We start from the raw sequence: 23,324 nt of genomic DNA on the forward strand, positions 1-23,324 counted from the left end.
GGGCAAACCCTTTCACCACGGAGTTGCCACATATACAACAACCATATATCCACGATGGATAATCATGGCAAGCACGAATCCAAATTTCATACTCATGCAATCATATCAATACACACAAGAATATACTATATTCAACATAGTTCATATATATGTGTAAAGTGCGGGAAACAACGTGTCTAAGCATGTGATAGCAATTCAAGTCAGTCATAAATCATTAACTGACATTGAAAGCCTTGAAAACCATAACCTAAACATTTATATTCTGCACCTTACGCCGGTAAACGCGTAACGGATTCGTTTTAGACACTTAGCCATCATCGGCGGCGGATTGACAACCTATAGCGTGAATTAGGTTAGGTATTTCATAACTTACACTATCTGAAACCCTAAAACAGATTAGGGTTAGGTTTTCTTACCTAAGAGCAGAATCGGAATCGCCTGTATAGCGATACAGGAATGGTGGTTGAGTGCGTGAAATAGCGGGATCAAATCCTAGGAAGAATCTCCAACTCTCACTCTCACTCTCTCTTTTTCCTTCTCTTTTCTCTCCTCTCTCCCCTAGGGTTTCTCAAATTCGTATGAGGTGAGAGAGAGAGGGTATAAGGTCCTTATATAGGCCCAGGACTGATGGAAATAGCCCTAGGGCCAAGGTATACTTAGGTTATATCCAAAGGGCATCTGTTCCAGCCCAACAGAGCACTTCTGGTGGCCCCTTTTCCACATGCGGTCGGACTTAAGCTCCCTGACCATGGATCTAGGTCAGGCTGAGTTTTCGTTCCGATCGGTTTACAGATCGACCGTGGTGGACCAGTTTCAGTTCAACACTTATGGTCACTTGATCAGGGCCACAAGAACATTACCATGTAAAGGACATTTTTCCTGATCCGAGGGTGTATTTGGGTCAGATTCTGACAGTCTGAATCCTTACATTTGGCGCACAAGCGACACGACTCAGATTACTTAAATTCAGATTTTTTTTCTAAAGATATTCACGTTTCTCACACACTTTGCTCCAGGCTCAAGTTGTGCATTTTTAGACACAATTAAGACTTAATTTCTGAGGGGGTTGTCAAGTCTAGTAATGCGATCATAAATTTATAGTTTTGTAATTATCGGACTTTCGACATGCGGTTCAGGTCCGATACGGAGTTTCGGTGTGCTCCCGAGAGCAACCGGGTTTAAGGATGAATTCTAAATTTCAGGGTAATGTAGTGTCAATGATACTACACGGTTTGGATCTTGTAGATCATATTTAAAGTAATTAGTGCTAATTTCATAAGTACTCTAGTTTAGTACTTGCTAATATTAACCTAATTTTCAAAGGTTTTGGTCCTGGGTGATTTCTGCCTGAGAAAGTACTCGGGTCTTTGTACGAATTTTTCCAAGACGTTACAATTAGGGACCTACTGCTGAATAGTAATGCCTTTTGGACTTAAAAACGTAGGAGCTACATACCAAAGAGTAATGAATGTTATATTTCATGATATGATCGGCTGATTCCTGGAAGTCTACGTGGATGATGTAGTTGTCAAGTCGGTTGACATGGAAGATCATGTGGCACAATTGTACAAATCATTTGAGCGGATGAGGCTCCATAAACTGAAAATGAACCCCTTGAAGTGTGCTTTCGGGGTGTCATCCAACAATTTCCTAGGATTCCTAGTGCACCAGAGAGGATTTGAGGTCGATTAAAATAAGGTTTGAGCGATCATCAGTGCTTATCCGTTTAGGAATAAATCAAAGCTGTAAAAGTTCTTAGGGCAAGTCAATTTTATGCGTAGATTTATATCTAATTGCGTAGGAAAGACTAACATTTTCTCTCTCTATTAATAAAGTTAGAGGTGTCCAAGTTCGTTTGGGAGGTGGAACACTATTTGGCCTTCGATAAAATCAAGGAGTTGTTTATACCCAATTTGACCAGGTCCTATTTTTTGTTATTTAGGGTCAGACTCATGTGAGTTACGCGTGCATGTGTTTGACGGTCGAAAGATTATTTTAAGAATATACGACCGAATTTTAAAAGAATGCCATTAGATGTCGAGCACATTGTAAGTAGTCATTTATGGTGCGACTGAGTTCAAGCAACTAACCAATCAGTTAGCCAATGGTCAAGTTCATATGGATGTTGAATAAATGTCAAGAATTTAGAGAACGCGAGATCCTAGGAAGAATCTAGAAGCAGAAAGAGGAAGGAAGCAATTATGGTAACTGTCGATCGTGGGAAGCATCTAGAGGAGTGAAGGAAAGCTATAAATAAAGAATTAAGAAAGCTTAGAAAGTTGTCTCACACCAACCCAAATAAATCAACAAATCAATTATCTTCAATTATCCTGTCGAATTTACATTTCTTGGTGTAATCATGTTTTTTTATCAAGTAAATCTTTTCCCTTGGCATAATCATTTACTTACCACATTTACTACTTGCTTTCTTTAGCTTAATTCGTAGTGTAATTGTAGTAGTTGTAATCAAGGTACCATTTAGCGACCGATAGTAATCGATTTTAATTTCCCTTTTGTTTCACTCTTTATGCATTAAGAAAGTCCTTTTGTATGGAAGGAAAAAAAAGAAACCTATCATCAAAGGACAAACCGCACCTTCTGAATATCGTCTGATCCATTTACACTTTGAGCCAGTGGCTGAATAGGTGACCGATCTCCTCAGATCTCAGTCATACTCAGTGCCTACCTACTTGATGCTTGGGGTCATTGTTGTTTGGTTTGAATTGGAACTGTAATCCCAATTCTGGCACGCCTGTGCACTCATCACTTGTGTTGGAGAAAGGATCATCAAAACAACGACGAATAATTTTTAGGCATGCCTGGTGGGACCTTATCATAAACAACTAATTTAGTTATTGCTAGAATGCAACGAAGGAGTGATAGAATTTCTGGGAACAAACCTGTAACGCCAACTGCACGCCCCTAGGGGATGACGTATAGGTTCAGGCACCTCTAAGTGAAATTAATTTGAATGTCAACCTGACCGGGAATCAAGCAGGGTCATCGAAGGCTCACCCTGTTCTTCCGGACGAGGTATCAATGGTACTAAGGGATGTCTATGCAAGCATCCAGATGGTATAGGAGAATGCGAGAATTTAAGCGGAACAGTTCTGTCAATAGGCTGAAAGCACCAACCGTTACATGGCTAGTCAGACCAAGGCCATGCAATGATTATTAGTTATTGTGATGGAATGAATGCAACCTACATAGAAGAATAATGGTAGTTTGGTCGGCAACATTGTCCCTTTCCCACCGACACCACTAGTGCAGCATAATACACCACCTACTCCCCAAGAGGTCAAGAATATGTTGCTTCCTGCAAAGATCAGACAACCAAAGAAGGAAGCTAGGAATTATAATAATAGAAATCAAGGACCGCTTGTAGGATTTTACCATCGATAAGGTATCAGGTTCCAAGAGAATTTTAATAGATTTGGTTCAGATCATTCGTCAACCATGGAACCACCATGGATCGATTGTAACCATATATTGCAACTTGTACAGGAGGTTGTTGGCCAGGTGTTAGGTCACAGTGGTATTCATATGTATCATAAACCATATCCAGAGTGGGTGGATCGGCAACACCCACTACCAAGAAATTATCGACCAGATTTCGCCCTGGTCTCAGGAGAGCACGGTTAATCAATTATCGAGCATGTTGGCCAATTCACCATGCAATGTGGCGAATTAACCAATAATGATTATTATAAATTATAGTTATTCAGTCACTCGCTAACTGCTACAACCTTCACGTGGTATTTGAATTTGTTGCCAAATTCAATACATAGCTGACGAGAATTGGAAGAAAGGTTTCATCCTCAATTCTTTTCCAAGAATAGGGACATAACCATGGCTGGTCTTGCATGATTTCAGCAGTTTCCTGGTGAATCCTACGAAAGCTATATCATGCGATTTAAGCAAGCGAAGAGCCACTGTAAGGTGGTTATGACCAAAGCCGAATTTGTACAACTTACACAAGATGGCTTGGAATACAAACTCTACAAAAAGTTCGTAAGCACAGAGTTTGCCGATTTATACGACCTCACCAAGAAGGTTTCTCGATATGAAGAACAGCTTCAAGAATGGGCTAGGCAAGCAAATTCGTCAATTAGAATGTATTACAACGATCCTAATTACGAAATTGCAATCACCGAAGCAGTGGCTAAGAAACCACTAGTCTATTGGCACTGGTTAAGGTAGATTCAGCCGCCGCAACAACCTAGAAGTCTCAGAAAGTATACAACATTGATATTACTCGGGCTGAGGAAATTGTAAGTGTTGTATTGTATATGAAGCACCTTTAGTTGTCAAATTTCGTTGTGATAAACCACTTTGGATTGATGAACCTGTGCAAGTGATGGAAATTTCACCTTTAACTGAAGATGTGCTACATTCAAGTCATGAAGTATTTCTTCAAGTTCAAGTGCAGCTTCAAATTTAAGATTATGTCAAAGTGCTAGCTCTAGTGCAAGTTCAAGACCTAGTTCATGTGCTACTTCAAGTCTTTATGTTAGCTCAAAGGCACTACATGGACAAGATCAAGTTCAAGAACTTCCAAGTACACAATATCAAGTTCAAGATTTCAAGTGTACAAGATCATGCTTCAAGAACTTCAAGTACAAGATCGCAACTGAAGTTACATGGTTTGTTCAACTTTCAAGTATATATGACCCTATAAAGACCTTAGGGTTAGGTCATTCATATTGCATATTCTATATTAGTTAATATGCTTATTATTTATTTTGCTTCGACTAATCTTAGCTTATGTTCGACTAGTCCAGGCTTTGGCTCGACTAGTCCAGAATTTGTCTCAACCAGTCCAGGAAAAAAACTCAAAATTTTGGATTTTTCTGGTAGGGTCACGACCAGTCGAGCACCCTGCTTGACCAGTCGTGTGAACAGTTCTTGACTAGGGGAGCAGGGCTTGACTCGAATTCCAGCAACTATTTTTGACTCCACTCGACTAGTCGAGAAGGCCACTCGATCAGTCAAGGGTTGGTTATATTTGATCGCGCCAGAAGTTTTGAAATTTGGTTATTCTCAGGACCAGTCGAGGCTGACCTTAGACCAGTTGAAGGAATCGTTTTTCTGCCTATAAATAGAGGTGTTTTCTCAGTATTTTTTATTCATTCCAAGCTAAATCAAGCCACCATTCCAAGAGAAAAGTCCCCGTGATTAACAAGCTATTGTTCGGTAATTTTAGATTCTTTTATAGCTTTTAGATTGTTTAATTTCTTGATCTCTTCTTTAATCTTACTTTAAAAAAAGGGGAATTCTTATCTACCCTTTGAGATCTAAGAAATTCAATCAAGTAGCCCTATTTTAAGCTTAATTAAAATTCATTTAGAACCTAGAACCCTTCTATATGTGTGTTGGACATTGAACATCCTCATCTACAAGTGAAGCGTTTCTACCGGGCTACAATAATGCAGAATCTACAGATAAGTATATTTTTATTTGCATTATTGGTTTGTGAGATAAGCCAGAAAATTTCTGTTTTAGTTTTTGAGATAAGCTAGAAAATCTCTTATGGTTTTGACTGAGAGAAACCAGAAAATCTCAGCGCGGAGTTTTTAATTGTGATAGCCCATTGAAAACACAGTTATAAAGGTTCTAAGGTGAACCTTGGTAGACCTTCCTTCATAGTGAAAGCCAATATCACGTGGGTTGTGATTATTGGGAGTGGAGTAGGTGTTGTTGTTTGCGAACAGTTGGTGTACACACCGAACCACTATAATTCTTGGAGTTATGGTGGATGTTTTATGTGATGTGTGTGTGTTGAATGCTTGTATCTCTTTCATGTACATGTGTTGAATGTTGTAATAGTTAGATTCTTTTCTATTACTTCTTGCTTTAGTTTGAGTTTTTTAACCTTACCGAAGTTCAAGAAATCAGGTTGTTGTTGTTTTATTTAAACCAACATGATTTAAATGATTTTTAAACTCGCAAGTATACGAATCAGATGTAGATACGGTACGTATTACGAGATCGTTCCCACGAGGACTGGTCGTCACAATTCAAATATATGATTCTCCTTAACTAATCCAACAAATAATGGAATGAATTACTAAGCACAATTTTATGAAAAACAATTAATTAAGAACAGGGAAGAAAATTCAATCAGAGAGAGGGCACTAGGACTTTCGAATCCACCCCTAATTATCCTAACCCTTGTTTTGTCTGTTGATTCACCTTGATCTAGATTGATACCACTTAAATAGAGAAAGCACAATCTGTGTCCTTAATCGGGCATACAGACTGTCTAATTCCTTTAAGCAATGCCATGAATGATATATCCCATATCCTTAGTCGGGCATAAGGGATGTACAATTCATTAAAGCATCCTGTTTCTTCCTCTATAGGAAACCTGTTCCTGATCAGACACAAGCACCTATAATAAGCATCCAAACAACATCCATATATATACTTTGGTCAAGTTCATAGATGGAGAAGTATAGAATTTAAACCCATAAAGCCCACTTAAAGAAAGAAACAAATTAATTGAAATTCAAAGTAAATCAACCAATACAAGAGCTAATCAAATTAGGGGCTTCATCTCAGCCCTAGCTGAGAGATTAGTGACCCATAAAATCCATGAAAAATATTAAATAAAATTCATAAAAATTAAACACCAAACCAATCGATCTCTCTCTTCTTTCTTCTCTTTCTTCTCTTTCTTCTCTTCCTTGCTCCAGATCTGGAATCTCCTGGTTCTGAATACCTTTCCCACGTCCAAAACTCCCCTTTTATAGCTGCTGGATGGCTGGGGTCGGTGGCAGAGTCGTAGAAGGACTCGAAGTGCAATTTTTCGCAGCCGTGATCGGTGGGCCCCACAGAGGCATTTTCTGGAAAATCTAACCCGTCCATTGGATTCAGGACGAAATTTCAGTCAAGAATAGGTAGTTTTGAAGGTCCATTAGTGCGGCCCAGAGAAGAAAGTACAAAAAGATCAGTTTTGAACGTCCCGGGGCAGTCTACTTTTGGCCTCTGCACCGCACACATGTGTACGCATGGGCGAGGAATATCAACATGGTTTTGAAGCTCTCGATGCCCTCTACACGATGGACGGATCAGATCTTCCATCTGATCGAAGATGGTGGGCCACAACCGCCCGGAAGTCAGCTCTTCGCGGACGTGCGTAAGCCTTCGCACGTCCGGCGCTGTGATGCTCGGTGGGCCCCACATAAGCATTTTTGGAGAAATCCACCCCGTCCATTGGATAGAGGACGAGATTTCGTTCAAAGATGGATAGTTTTGAACGTCCATTGACACGGCCTAGAGAAGAAATCAGAACAAAATCAGTTTTGAACGTCACAAGACGGCCTGTTTGTGGCCTTTGTATCACGCATGTGTGCACGCATGAGCATAAACGGAAAACATGGTTTTGTAGATATTGAGCCCTTCTACACGATGAACGGTTTAGATTAACCGTACGTGCTACCGGTGGGGCCCACAGCGGTCCGTAAAAAACGGATTTCCGTCCGTTGCGCGCGCTGAAACGGAAATCTCCGTTTTTGAAATAAGAAAGTCGGGTCAGCGCTGCTGACCGACTTTAGTCCGTTCGGTGCTCAAGCAGTGCACATGTGCACTGTGTACACACGCTATAGATATAGGTCCACTGTGATGATTTCAAGAAATCCGCACCGTCCATCCTTTTTCTCATATTATTTCCACCGTCAGGACCAAAATTGATGTATATCCAGATATCCAGAGGGCCCCACTTAATGAAGTAAAGGGCTGATCTGGCCGTTAGACCACTTCCCGAGCTCTTCAATGGCTGAAATTTAATATGTACGGTTAATTTACGGCCCTCATCCCATGTATGAAGTTTCGAACTGATCGGATAGCGGGAACCATGTGATCTTGCATTATGGACCCTTTTCGGGCCCCTTTGGCTTGCTTTCCTCAGATCTCAGGCATGTAAAATCTTCATTAGTGGTTCTCTGGAGTCCATCCCGTGCTCTGGAGACTTTGGATCATGAAATCCATGCCTTTAACATCAATTTTCAATTAACGCTCCTGACTTCATCCTGTAACAAAAATACAATTAAAATACTCTATTAAGCATTTTCATAAAAGTAAAATCTGGTAATTACTGGGGTCTGATATGCAATATTTGACCCTGATCACAACCCCCAACCAGCATTTTGCTAGTCCCGAGGAAAGTATGCGAAAAATAATTTTAGAAATAAAAGATGATTCCTGTAACTCAAGTAACTTGTGAACAGACAACTGAGATGTGAAAATTCTAAGATTCATGAATGGTAAGTAGAATTTTCTCCTGAAATCAAGCTCACAGTAAACTTCATCATCGAGTTCAACATATTAATCCATTAATTAGAACATTTCTGAACATCGAGCTCCATGAATGTAAAGTGTAATCTCGACTTACAAACATTAAGAGATCCAATTGTCAATCTCATGATATCATTGGTAATTCGTGACAACCAAGCTTGAAACCAACACTTATCTCACAGATTAATTTTTAATTTTACCAGCCTTTGATTTTCTTTATGAGCAGTAATGCAAATGAGGGGAATCAAGTTCTTACCTATAGGGAGCAAACCTATGGCGAAAACTCGTCGCCTCATTTTTTATAAGTCAACTATGGAGAATCAAATCTATACCTATAGGGAGCAAACCTATGGTGAAGATTATGTGACTTAGCCTTTTAATTCTTCTTTTTACCAAGTTAATCATTCAGTTATCGAACCAAAACTTAATGTGCAAGCGAGATGTGATATGTAAAATCATGACTCAATCAATGTTCACAACGTCTAATCATGGATTAACAATTCAAAATTGACTGTGAAATCAAGCAGATGGCCGAATCTAAGAGTCATTAGTTACCAACATCAGGTATCTTATAATGTTAAAATCACAACTATCCTTCAAAGTCATTTTGAATTCAATAGAAATTTTGTAAAAATTTTAAAATTTTCACAAATTTTCCTCAGGACTAAGAAAATACTGATTAGGTACCCTAATCTCCCACCCCCAACCGAAAATCTACATTGTCCTCAATGTATTAGAAATAAACAAGTAATGCACATGAGACAACGAGAATAAAAGAGGAGTGATGAAAAGACAATACCTGGATGGAGAATCAAGAAGCTTTCTCAAAATTTGTGAAAATTTTCAATGTAAAAGCGAGTTAGCACAAGAGAGAAATCAACATAAGCAAAAATAACAAAAAAGAAAAACAAAAGAAGATCCTACCTATACCACTTTCGCAGGTGCTCTCGATTGCATTTAGCGCATGCAACAAGCCTTTAAACCCCTAGGTTACCCCTAGTGGACGAGTTGTAGTCTCGTGAGGGTTTGCAGTAATGTTACCCACAAACATTGAAGTAACTAACTAAGAAAAATGAAAATGAATGAAATAAAAAGCAATACAATAAAGCAAAAGGCTGGGTTGCCTCCCATGAGCGCTAAGTTTAACGTCTTCAGCCAGACAAGAACGGACCATGAATGAAATAATCTTTATAACCGGGGTCCGCCAAAGAAATTACCTCAACACTTTCATTAACCGATCCCAGACAAGTGATGTGAGTTCCCATGAACTGTGCTATCTGAAGGCAACTAACACTGTCGTCAAATAATTTAAGGACTTCTGCTCGAACGACTTCTTCTATGTTAGGATCACGCTTCCTTTGCATGTTATGCGACATTTCCACAGCATGATCCATACATATCGTGGGGCATACTCCCTGTATTTCCACTATCTTCCGTTCAATTGTTGCCTTATATGCTCTAAGAACATTAAGCAGCCTGCTCGCCTTTGTCTTCTCAGAGTCGGAAGCTATGCTGTCAAGAAGAGTCTCAGAGGGATGGAGAGGTTCCACTTTCGCTCTCCATTTTTCAGTCTCCAATATAGGAGTAGAGTCGAGCAATGCATTGACTTCATGGATGGGACTATCAATGTCAAAATCCATGCCCGATTGTGCTAAGCAGGTCTCAAGAGGGTCTTCAAAAGATGTACGGAAGGAGTCCTGCACAAGGCTCTCGATCATGTCCACTTCAAATATGTCATCCAAATCTGAGGGTTGTTGTCCTGCATTAAAAACATTGAGTTTAATATTCATGTTACCAAAGGACAATTTCATAACTCCATTCCTGCAATTGATAATAGCATTAGATGTGGCCAAAAATGGACGACCCAAAATGACTGGGATCTGACTATGAAGATTCTGGACAGGCTGAGTATCTATAACTATGAAATCCACTGGAAAATAAAATTTATCAACCTGGATTAACACATCTTCAATAATACCCCGGGGCACCTTGACAGATCTATCAGCTAGTTGTAATGTTACCTTAGTCGGTTTCAACTCACCAAGTCCTAGCTGCTCATAGACTGAATATGGTAACAAATTGACACTCGCTCCTAAATCAAGTAATGCCTTCCCGATCTTATGATCTCCTATGCCGCAAGAAATGGTGGGAGCTCCTGGATCCCTAAATTTAGGAGGGGTGTTATGTTGAATCATGGAGCTGAGCTGCTCTGCAAGGAAGACTTTCTTATGAACATTCTGCTTACGCTTTTGAGTGCATAAATCTTTAAGAAACTTAGCGTAAGCAGGGACTTGCTTGATAGCGTCAAGCAACGGGATGTTGACTTGCACTTTTTGAAACACATCCAAGATTTCATCAAAGTTATTTCTTTTCTTTATTGGTGCCAGACGTTGAGGAAAGGGTGCTTTGGGCACATAAGGTGGCACATTAGTGGCTCTTGGAGAGTCAGAGAGCTTTTGGACTTTGGATGCATTGGTATGGCTCTCTGCTTCATCTTGATCTTCTGTTTTAGAATTTGATTCATCCCTAGGCATCTCTATTCTGTTATCAATCTGCTTGCCTAACCTAAGGGTAGTGATCGATTTGGCCTGTTCATGATATTGCCCTTGGTTGGAATTAGAGCCAATCTCATACTGTCCCTTTGGATTAGCCTCGGGTTGGCTAGGGAACTTGCCCTTCTCTCTCTCACTCAATGTGGCAGCTAGTTGACCCATTTGTACTTCCAGCTTGGCAATGGATTGTGCATTTGCATGTAAGCTTTGCTGGTTGGCCAGTAAGGTTTGTTGGGTGTCTTTTTGGAATTGGAGAGAACTCTGCATGAAAAGATGGAGTGTATCCTCAAGAGATGGTTTCCTATATTGTGTAGGCAGTTGTTGATATAGTGGACAATGATGAGGGTGTTGACTGACAACATGGAGGTGCGGTTGCATGGGAGGATTTCCAGATGGTCCTCCTTGTTGTGGTCCTTTTGCCCAAGAGAAATTTGGATGTCTAGCCCACCCTGGGTTGTATGTGTTCGAGTAAGGATCATTCCCAGATTTTTGAAAAGTGTTCATAGCATGAACTTGTTCAGAGAGAAGTTCTGGAAATGCTGCACCAGATGGACAAGACTGCATAGGATGGGCAGGACTGGAACATGTGGCATATGCCTCGACTTGAGCTGTTTGTGGTGGTCCATTATTCAATACCAGAGCATCAACTTTCTTTGTCAGGTTATCAAGCTTGGCACTTAGCTCTGGTATGACTCCTATCTCATATATACCACCTCTCTTTTGTTGTTGGGGACTTCTATCACCTCTATTTGAATAATCCCATTGCTGGGAATTTTCGCACAAAGTTTCAAAGAAGTTCCACGCTTCGACATCACTTTTGGTCATGAATGACCCTCCACTGGTGGCATCAACCATGCGACGGTTCTGTGGTGTCAGACCGTCATAGAAGTATTGAACTTGTTGCCACTTCTCAAAACCATGGTGAGGACATTTAAGAAGCAAGTCCTTCCATCTTTCCCAACATTCATGAAAGTGCTCGCCCTCTTTTTGTGTGAAGTTAGTGATTTCTCTACGGAGGGCATTGGTTTTGTGAACGGGGAAGAACTTGTTTAAGAACTTCTTAGACAGTTGGTCCCATGTAGTGATAGATCCAACTTCTAGAGAATTCAACCATGCTTTCGCCTTATCCTTCAAGGAAAAAGGAAACAGGCGTAGGCGGATCGAATCGTCTGAGAAGTTTTGGAACTTAAAGGTGGAGCAAATGTTTAAGAATTCCTTCACATGATGATATGGGTCCTCCTTGTCCAATCCATAAAAGGATGGCAACAATTGTATGACTCCAGGTTTAAGTTCAAAGTGTGCTGCCGTAGTGGTTGGCAACACTATGCATGAAGGCGCATTAAATTGGACAGGAGCTGAATAATCTTTGAGAGCTTTAACTTCAGTCTCATTCGCCATTTCAACAGAATTATTTCTCAATCTTTCACGAATTGTTCTTTCAATCTCAGGATCAAACGGTGCTAGTTCTAAATCCAGAGATCTACGTCCTAGCATAAACTGTGAGATTCTAAAACAAGTTAAAATTATGTAAATGAGAATGGGAAGAAAGAACCCAGAAAAGGAGATGATTGATGTCTGAAGAAGAGCTCCTCCTTTTGAAGACAATGTTATTTAGCAGCTTCCTTCCTTAATTCCTATAAACAAAAAGAAAACAAAAATAAATTAAATTTACTAAAATAATGCTAGAAAAAATCCTAAGCAACGGTTAATTTCTAAAAAAAAAAAAGAAAAGAATAAAATAAAATAAAATAAAATAAAAAAATTAGGAAATTAGAAAATAAGAGAGAAACTTCCTATAAAATAAAAAAAATAAATAAATAAATAAAACCTAAAGACCCCTTAAAAAAAAATAATAAAACCTAAACTAGAAAAGAGAAAGTTACTTGAAAGAAGAATCAAAATCTAGAATTAGAAAATAGGAAATTTCTAAAAATAAATAAAATAGCCTGGAAATAGAAACTTTCTAAAAAAAACCTTAATTCTAAAAATAGAAATTAGAAAAAAAAAAAAATAGAAAAATTGGAAAGAGATTACCAAAGTAGTAGTTTATGTCAGGTCCCTACAAAACAGGAAATAGGTTAGTTAAAAAAAAAAAAAAATTTTAACCTAAAGTTAGTCAAAAAACCTAAGACTATGAATTATGATAAGAGAGAATCCTAAATCCAATTTGGAACGAAACAGTCCCCGGCAACGGCGCCAAAAACTTGTTGTTTTATTTAAACCAACATGATTTAAATGATTTTTAAACTCGCAAGTATACGAATCAGATGTAGATACGGTACGTATTACGAGATCGTTCCCACGAGGACTGGTCGTCACAATTCAAATATATGATTCTCCTTAACTAATCCAACAAATAATGGAATGAATTACTAAGCACAATTTTATGAAAAACAATTAATTAAGAACAGGGAAGAAAATTCAATCAGAGAGAGAGCACTAGGACTTTCGAATCCACCCCTAATTATCCTAACCCTTGTTTTGTCTGTTGATTCACCTTGATCTAGATTGATACCACTTAAATAGAGAAAGCACAATCTGTGTCCTTAATCGGGCATACAGACTGTCTAATTCCTTTAAGCAATGCCATGAATGATATATCCCATATCCTTAGTCGGGCATAAGGGATGTACAATTCATTAAAGCATCCTGTTTCTTCCTCTATAGGAAACTTGTTCTTGGTCAGACACAAGCACCTATAACAAGCATCCAAACAACATCCATATATATACTTTGGTCAAGTTCATAGATGGAGAAGTATAGAATTTAAACCCATAAAGCCCACTTAAAGAAAGAAACAAATTAATTGAAATTCAAAGTAAATCAACCAATACAAGAGCTAATCAAATTAGGGGCTTCATCTCAGCCCTACCAGAGAGATTAGTGACCCAAAAAAATCATGAAAAATATTAAAAAAAATTAATAAAAAATAAACACCAAACCAATCGATCTCTCTCTTATTTATTATCTTTCTTCTATTTCTTCTCTTCCTTGCTCCAGATCTGGAATCTCGTTCTGAATACCTTTCCCACGTCCAAAACTCCCCTTTTATAGGCTGGATGGCTGGGGTCGGTGGCGAGTCGTAGAAGGACTCGAAGTGCAATTTTTCGCAGCCGTGACCGGTGGGCCCCAGCAGAGGCATTTTCTGGAAAATCTAACCCGTCCATTGGATTCAGGACGAATTTCAGTCAAGAATAGGTAGTTTTGAAGGTCCATTAGTGCGGCCCGAGAAGAAAATACAAAAAGATCAATTTTGAACGCCCGGGGCAGTCTACTTTTGGCCTCTGCACCGCACACATGTGTACGCATGGGCTTGAAATAGCGACGTGCGTGTGGTTCTCTCAATGCCCTCTACACGGTGGACGGATCAGATCTTACATCTGATCGGGGATGGTGGGCCACAACCGGCGGGGAGTCGGCTCTTCGCGGACGTGCGTAAGCCTTCGCACGTCCGGCGCTGTGATGCTCGGTGGGCCCCACATAAGCATTTTTGGAGAAATCCACCCCGTCCATTGGATAGAGGACGAGATTTCGTTCAAAGATGGATAGTTTTGAACGTCCATTGACACGGCCTAGAGAAGAAATCAGAACAAAATCAGTTTTGAACGTCACAAGACGGCCTGTTTGTGGCCTTTGTATCACGCATGTGTGCACGCATGAGCATAAACGGAAAACATGGTTTTGTAGATATTGAGCCCTTCTACACGATGAACGGTTTAGATTAACCGTACGTGCTACAGGTGGGACAGCGGTCCGTAAAAAACGGATTTCCGTCCGTTACGCGCGCTGAAACGGAAATCTCCGTTTTTGAAATAAGAAAGTCGGGTCAGCGCTGCTGACCGACTTTAGTCCGTTCGGTGCTCAAGCAGTGCACATGTGCACTGTGTACACACGCTATAGATATAGGTCCACTGTGATGATTTCAAGAAATCCGCACCGTCCATCCTTTTTCTCATATTATTTCCACCGTCAGGACCAAAATTGATGTATATCCAGATATCCAGCGGGCCCCACTTAATGAATTAAAGGGCTGATCTGGCCGTTAGACCACTTCCCGAGCTCTTCAATGGCTGAAATTTAATATGTACGGTTAATTTACGGCCCTCATCCCATGTATGAAGTTTCGAACTGATCGGATAGCGGGAACCATGTGATCTTGCATTCTGGACCCTTTTCGGGCCCCTTTGGCTTGCTTTCCTCAGATCTCAGGCGTGTAAAATCTTCATTATTGATTCCCTGGAGTCCATCCCGTGCTCTGGAGACTTTGGATCATGAAATCCATGCCTTTAACATCAATTTTCAATTAACGCTCCTGACTTCATTCTGTAACAAAAATACAATTAAAATACTCTATTAAGCATTTTCATATACGTAAAATCTGGTAATTACTGGGGTCTGATATGCAATATTTGACCCTGATCAGTTGTCCTACCATAAACTATGGTTTTTAGTGTAAGGTTGTCCTTTGAACAACGTTTGTATCAACCTTTCAATACTGTTGCAATTGAGATTGTAATTTATTTCAGCTATCTTCTTTTATATTCCGCATTTTATTTTTATTTAGCATAATCCTATTCACCCCCTCCCTCTAAGACTGAGAGCTCACCCTCTTCTGAAATTTTTGATTTCATTTTAGAAACCAAGTTCATCAAAGTTCCTATTAATCACAAGATACCTTCGACCGAGGAACTCAAGAAGGTTGACAATTGTAAATGGCATGGATCTCGTTCCCATTTCACTAACAAATGCATTATTTTTAGGAATCTTATTTAGGAATACATCGATCACAGATTGTTAAAATTTCTGGAAAAAGAAAAAGAAGTCATGTTAATTGATACCGATAAAGAAGTCATGCTGATTGATACCGATCTATTTCCAGCTAGCATGGACATAAACACGATCATAGCTAACTTGAAGTATCGACCTCGACCGAAAATTGAACTCGGTTCAGGAAGTCTGCGCAGAACGAACAGTCAATATGTCCCCAGATAACAGTGGACATCTTAGTATCAGGAGACACATGGGCAAAAGAACCATTGTTTATGTGACCGTTGCACCCGAGTGATCCCTTGGCGAACTAAAGTCCATCCCGGATGGGAAAATCACAATAAAGGCAACAATTGAAATCATCAGTGACTGGGGCAAGTAGAGGCTAATCGTCAGCTACATTGGAGATCGCCCTCGACTAGGATGGTCATACCACCCATTACACGAGAAGGGTATGGAAGTGGCTTACACGCCCAAAATTCCCAATGGTACCAAAAAATCTAACCAGAACTCAGAAACGCCATTGGCAGAGAAATAGGGTTGCAATGAGAAGAGAGGGAAAGGAGAACGAAAATATGCTTCGGCCAGAACCCAAGCTACCACATCCATTCTGAAAATTCCTTAACCAGAGGAACAGATAATAGTGAATACGGTCGAAGCTATTGCTCTGCCTATCGGTCAGGGGAGCAAAGCTACTCTCAAAAATACTGAAACATCAGGCGAGTTTAAAGAAGAAGACATTACCAACAACTTGTCAAATTATTTTGGTGAGGATTACTTCCTTTCAGAAGAACCGTTGCCCGGTGAATTCACGCTTACTGTGGATAGGCCAGAGGATATAATGGTCGATTCGATGATCGACTCCACAAGGAATAAAATCCCTAGTCAGATTAATGAGATCGAGTCTGATACACTAGGGGGGTAAGGTTTCGGTAGTAGTATTGTGTTTGGTTCACTGCCACCGACAATATTTCTTTGTAATATGGTGCTCACTTTGCCGTCCAACTTTCAGGCAAGAGAAACTCAACCAAACAGAATGCCTGGCGATGCAGAAGAACATGTTTCCCTAGTTATTATTCAGCATGCTTCTCTCCCTTATGATGAAGGGAAAACAAGGCAAGGCATTGCACGCTGACACGGTCACTGTAGCAATCAATGGGGCTATCGATAAAGTAATTATCGATAGACCCACCACTGACATGATGCAGCACCTTAAGCTGTTATATATTTAAGCTCATTTAGACAGATGTCATGTTACTAGAATCTTGGTGAACAATGTAGCCATAGTGAACTTACTGCCAAATTGAATGATGGCCAAATTAGGGAAAACCGCAGTCAATTTGATCCCTTCTAAAGTAACTATTAGCAATTTTGCTAGCCACATTACTAATACACACAATGTTCTACCAATCAACCTTATAGTAGGCACTAATTCTGTTTTGGCACCATTATTTGTAATTGACAATTCGTCAAGCTACAATGCCTTGTTAGGGAGAGATTTGATTCATTCTTTTGCTCATCTCTTCACCAATTTGTCATCTTTTGTAATTAGAATAGGGTCGAGCTCGTTTTGGTCAATAATAAGCCTTGTTTAGCCACATCAAATGCAAATGAAGCTTATTACTATGGCAAGGAAATAGGGCCTGTCAGGTTCACTGGAAGGAATAAGTATGGACGACTGATGAGTATTTCAATAAAGAAGAACTTAGAAGATATAATTCAGGCTACGCTGATCCAAGAAAATGAAACCTAACCAAAGGGTTTAACCCTTTATCGGTCAGTTGTAAGTTGCATTATCGAAGAGTAACCATGATTGTGACAGCTAAAGGCGTAGTTTGCTTGGCTAATTTTGTGGCCTGGATAAAAATGCTTAAAGGCAGCTTAAAAAGGAGGCAATGAAGGAGTTTTTGTGAACTTGGCCGAGCTAGATGAGTCGGCTGAAGAAGATAGTTTTGAAATAGAAGATTTGCTGGAGGAAGTGGAAGAACGTCGACCACAAGTCCAATACCTGCTAGACGAAGTAAATCTAGGGAGAGATCAGGATTTGAGGCTCACGTTCATAAGCAACCTGTTACGATTACCTGAGCGGGACAAAATGCTAAAGTTATTACAAGAATTCGCAGACTGCTTCACTTGGGGCTATCACGACAAGCAAAGATTAGATAGATCTTTAGTTAAGCACAGGTTACCGACTAAAGAAGGATATCAGTGTTGAGGGTCAAATATTGCATATTATCCCCCATTTATATCTTGGTTTTATGAACATAATAATACTTCATGTTCTATTTTACTCATGTTTGTGTTGCAAGTTGAATTTAAGAGCTTGGATTAAAAGGGTGTTAAAACCATGGATTTGATGCTTAAGAATCACCAAGGCGGGGGATGGATCTTGGGAGACCAAGATTGAAGAATTCACATGTGAAAGATCAAAGAAAACTAAGGAATGAAGAGAATCAAAGATTTGAATTGAAGAAAATGAATCCTGAAATCGTCGTAAAAAAGTATATTCTAAAACTTTAGGTCATTTTGTGAAATTGCGCAGATTGAAGTCTATTTTGGAAAACTATGCAGAGTGAAGTCTATTTTTGTAAATTTGAGGCGGTTTCTAGAGTTTTCCAACTAGGTGCGAAAGCTGGAGTTCCACAACTATAGATATGACTTCATAGGATGTTCCTAGGCATCTTCTAGGATTTAAGGAGTGGAGCAAAAGGGTGGAGAAGTCGTCGCTAAGAGTTTTTCTTCTTCTTCCTTAGTTGTTTTCATGTTTTTCTAAAGAACTTTGGTCTAATCATGTCTATGGTTGGCTAAACCTCTTACCTAAGGCTAAGAGGTGAAGCTTGTAGCATGATGAGATATTTTTATTGCTTTAATTGATGTTTATGTTGATCTCCATGGATTTTATTTAAGGAATACTTTCAGTTTTTAATGGTTTATTGTGACTCAAATTATAGTATATCTGCAATAGCTTTGAGTATCTTCTTTTTCTAATTTGAGATTGTGAAATTAGTAAGTCTTGTTGGTCACCATTGTCCCTTAGGTATGGTAAGGTGATGGAATCCTTCCTAATCTTCACAATTCTCCTGCTTTGAGATTATGTGATTGGTAAATCCTATTGTTTGCCATTGTCTCCTGGGCATGATTTGGTGATGGAATCCCTGCCAATTATCATAGTTCTCCTTCATTGAGAATTAGGTCAATGGAAGTTCATATTTGGTTTTATTGATCTATTTTTCAATTTGATAGGATAGGACTCCAATTCTAATTGTATTACTTGAATCAAGCAAGAGGGCTCCTTGATCACTACAAGTGGATGCTTGGCACCCTAGTTCCCACCTTTAAATTCTTAGTTTTAATTACTCCATTCACAATTACTCTCTTAAATACTTTAGAATTAGTTTTACATATTCTTCTAGTTCTACTTCTAGTTAATTTTAGAAACGTATAAGTTTCAATTCTTGTGGATTCGACGTCGGTCTTACCGAGATTATTACTACATTGCGACCCTACACTTGTGGTTGTGAACAAGTTTTTGGCACCATTGCCGGGGATTGACGGTTGTATTTTCTGGATTTTAATAGTTTTGGAATTAGGTTAAGATTAAGATTTATTTACTTTCTATTCTTAGGTTAGGGTTCTTTCTAATTTGTTTATAGAAAATAACTTTTCTTTCTATTTCCAAATTTAGAAACTTTCCTAATTTATTTTTAGAAACTAACTTTTCTTTCTATTTCTAAATTTAGAAATTATTTTTTTTTAAAAACTATTTTTTTAAAGACTAACTTTTTGTTATGTTTTTAGGTTAGGGTTTTTTCTGATTTATTGTTAGAAACTAACATTGTTTTCTGTTTTGTAAGAACCTCAAATAGAACTCTCCAAATTGATAAACTCCTTATAACTTTTCCTCTACTTACTTTCCATATTGTTGTAGGATTTTTCTTTTATTTTATTTTAGGATTAGGGTTTCACCATGTATATGCAAGAGTGGGAATGTCATTATGCTGAGGTAGTTTTAGAGAATGTGAGAAATTGTGAAGGGCTGTCTGATTATGTTAGGAAACAACCTATGTCTCAAAAATTTTCTAAAACCATCATCGAGAACCAACCAGAATACAATGCTCCACCGATTAAGAAGTCCTTACGCGATTATAGGCAGGAGAATAATTACACCCCACAGATTAAGAAAACAGTACGTGATTGTTGGGGTTATCATAATTATGGGAATGAGAACTATTATCACCCATCAGACAAGAAGAAAACAATGAGAGATTATATTATATATGATAATATGTACTAACAACCATCAGACTCTCCCACCTATGACCCGTAGAACTATATAATCAGTGGAAACATCAACATTAGAGAGATGAACCAATAATTAATTTTAGTGACTATTCTCTTGGGTCTTCTACATTTGAAATCCAACTAGAAACGATCCAAAAGGATTCACTTCAGGGTTACACAGACGATTTTGCTAGCATTAGAAAAATGATAAAAGTGCTTGTATTGTGCCTCGATAAGCTAATGGAGACTAGTTCACCCTAGCCTCAACCCAATCCAATTCTTCATTCCCAACTCCCTACTTATGATTAGTGGAAACATCAAGATTGGGAAGTTAAATCAACAATGCATCATAGTGACAATTCTCTTGGGTTTTATACCTCTGAGATCCAAAAAAGAAACGATCCAAGAGAATTCACTTCAGAATTCCACACAAACTCTAGAGCTCATCCAGCAAAACATACTCTAAAGATTATAAGACTTAATTTTGTTAATGATCATATGGTTCAATTTTTTGAAAAGTCGATCTCAATGACTATCCAAAGTAAAGATCAAGGAACATGAGTATCTTTCAAATATAATGATACTGACACACTTCACTCACATGATACACTTGGCTTCAATGGGGAGGAAGAGCCTCTTTCAATCGACCTTTCCAGCTCTTTTAAGGCATGTGTAGACCACTCTCATAATTTAGATTATAATATGATTAGGGAGATGGACGAGTCGCTCGATATGACTCTGAAATTTGAAACCACCCAGTTAAGACCATCATCTGAGCTATCAACCCTTAACGATGTAGTGCCTCTACTGAGTAGTAGCAATGAAAAGAATCTTCACATCAATGCGCCTACTAATCCACAATTTGTCTATGTAGGGCAGGGCGAGATGTATCTGGTGACAATTGACTCTCACCAAGGTGAAGAGCAAGAGATTATGTTCCCTGCATTCTAAGAGAAGACGAAAGAATCATTGGGCATATCATCACAGACCTCAATGTGGAAAATGAGCCTCTCTCAACTTACTATCTCAACTCTTTAAAAGATCGCTTGGCATATTTTGTAGATTTAAATGATCCCCATAATAAAAGAAATAATGGATGCCTTGCTAAACAATACCTCAGTGGTTGTCACCGACCGAGAGAACCCTTATTCCGAAGCCCCTCCTTTCACAGATCTTGAATGTTTGCCATTAAGGGAGGAGGAGCTGAAAGTTGAACCGATGTTTGAAACTTCAGAATATGTTGAGACTACATCACCTACTGAGAATTTCTCTGAATTTTATCTACGTATACTCTCTGATTCACCATGTTGCGCTAACTCTGAAATGTTCTTTGTCTCAAGTGAATCATATGTACTTTGGACACCTCAGGAGATTAAAAAGAAACTTTATGCTGATGTCCACAATTTTCTCTAGAAATTCATGCTCTAGGATGTCACGCCCCAAACTCAGAAACCGGGCTCACAAAACTCCCGATCGCCGAATCCGGTGCTGACAGCCTCCGTAGCACCTCATTCTCGACTCCCAACGACTATACGCCAGTTTCTGATCCTAGGATCCTACAAGGAGGATTTTCAATATGAATTTGTCTCGTAAGAAGCATAACTATAAGTATACCCAAATCACAAGAACAACATCATCACCACATATCTACTAATATAATTATTTGAGCACAATGCTGAAAGGGAAAAATACATGCATATAATAAAAATCTTCACAAAGCTCGGCTGCACGCTCTTACTCCTGCTCAGCTACAACTACATCCTAACGTTACCTGCACGCATCTATCGTGCATAAGCTTATAGAAAGTTTAGAGGGTGGTGTAAGTGTGTGAGCAGTATATGCATGCTCAGAATGTAAATCAGAGTAAATGGAAATACTGGTAAGTCCACGAACCAAACAATATCAGAGTAAATAGAAGTACTGACAAGTCCTGTAAAAATATCATCAACCTAATCTAGGATATGCAATGAAATGACATAACAAGCCAATGTCATATACTGAGAAAGTAATGTAGGCCAGTTATGCAATGTGGAACATAATGAGTCAAATATCAGATACCGATGATATAATACCATATGTAATTCTGAAGAGTTGTGAATACCATCAGCCTCATCTAAGTTATATGAATGCAGAAACATAGTAAACCAAAATGCCATATGCCGATGATATAATGTAATATGCAATATGTGGTGTAAATGAGATGACCAAGCTATGGTGTGAAGTTGGGATGATAGTACGTGGTATCGTAGGCTATGGGGCCTATCACAAAGGGCTTCTATCCAAACTAGTCCCATACCTAAATTTGGATAGATAGACTCAATGTGGTAAGCTCTTGATCTCAAGTTAGTTGCACACCCCAACCGAAATCCTGGTCATTGTGAAAGTACACATAACAATTAGTTACGCACCACCAGCCCGAGTGGATAGTGAATGAATGAATGAGTATAATGCAGAGTATATAACTTCTGCCCAGTCAGTCCACAAATCAGTACTGTACATCTATGGGATCATCACCGGGGTCTAGTACACTCTACATGCAAATCGCCGCCCACTGACGTGTGACTATGCAAGCGGAAGAGACCCCACTATCCGCCTGGCCAGTAGTCAGCTAATATCTACCCGACATGTCGATAGCGGACTCATTCATGAGCTTGTCAAACTCAGCCTAGCTATGCCCCCTACTCTCGGGTGGGTAAGGCCAGACCCCCTCCCAACCGACCACGACATAGTGGGAGACGCGGCCTCCTGGTATTTAACACTCCGGCTTTCATGTATCCACTCGGTCTCGATGTTGGGGTGTCTTTTAGACTCAGAGGTTTAGGGACTGTAACCCACAAACATCCAAAGTGCCCAGATGCTCGAACTAAATATTTCCTGTCCCATCTAGCCATCCACGACATGCCTGTGGAGGCTACGACCCTGATGTCGTCAGGGCATACAGTAATCACAATACACAATCCAGTCATGCATCAATCTTGCGCATACCGTGCACTCATGTGAGACAATCTCCGCCTATAAGGGAGTCTCATAACAACCTGCCCAATGACATATGCAATGGTCAACCACATCTCATAACAAACATGCAGATGATGCGTATAGGCATGAATCATGGTGTATGCCATGCATGATCATCAATCATAACAATGCTCAACCTCACACAATCACAATGAGCCTCACACATCGCAATGGGCCTCATCAGTCACGACGGGCCTCATACAATCACAACGGGCCTCACACAATGGGCCTCATATAATCACCATAGGCCTCATTCTATCACAATGAGCCTCCTATAATCACAATGGGCTCCACATGGTCACAATGGGCCTCACGTGGTTACAATGGGCCTCTTACAATCACAACGGGCCTCGCACAATGGGCCTCATGTGGTTACAATGGGCCTCTTACAATTACAACAGGCAGCATATAATC

At 39.4% G+C, this 23,324-nt stretch overlaps 1 non-coding gene across 1 annotated transcript; it reads left to right on the forward strand.

Moving 5' to 3' along the window:
- Positions 1-11,760: 11,760 nt before the first annotated feature.
- LOC131238135 (small nucleolar RNA R71) lies at positions 11,761-11,867 on the forward strand. Its single transcript, XR_009167548.1, has one exon. It is a non-coding gene; the product is annotated as a small nucleolar RNA R71 (small nucleolar RNA).
- Positions 11,868-23,324: the final 11,457 nt, after the last annotated feature.

This window comes from Magnolia sinica, chromosome 2 (genome assembly GCF_029962835.1).
Source record: "Magnolia sinica isolate HGM2019 chromosome 2, MsV1, whole genome shotgun sequence".
Taxonomy (NCBI): domain Eukaryota; kingdom Viridiplantae; phylum Streptophyta; class Magnoliopsida; order Magnoliales; family Magnoliaceae; genus Magnolia; species Magnolia sinica.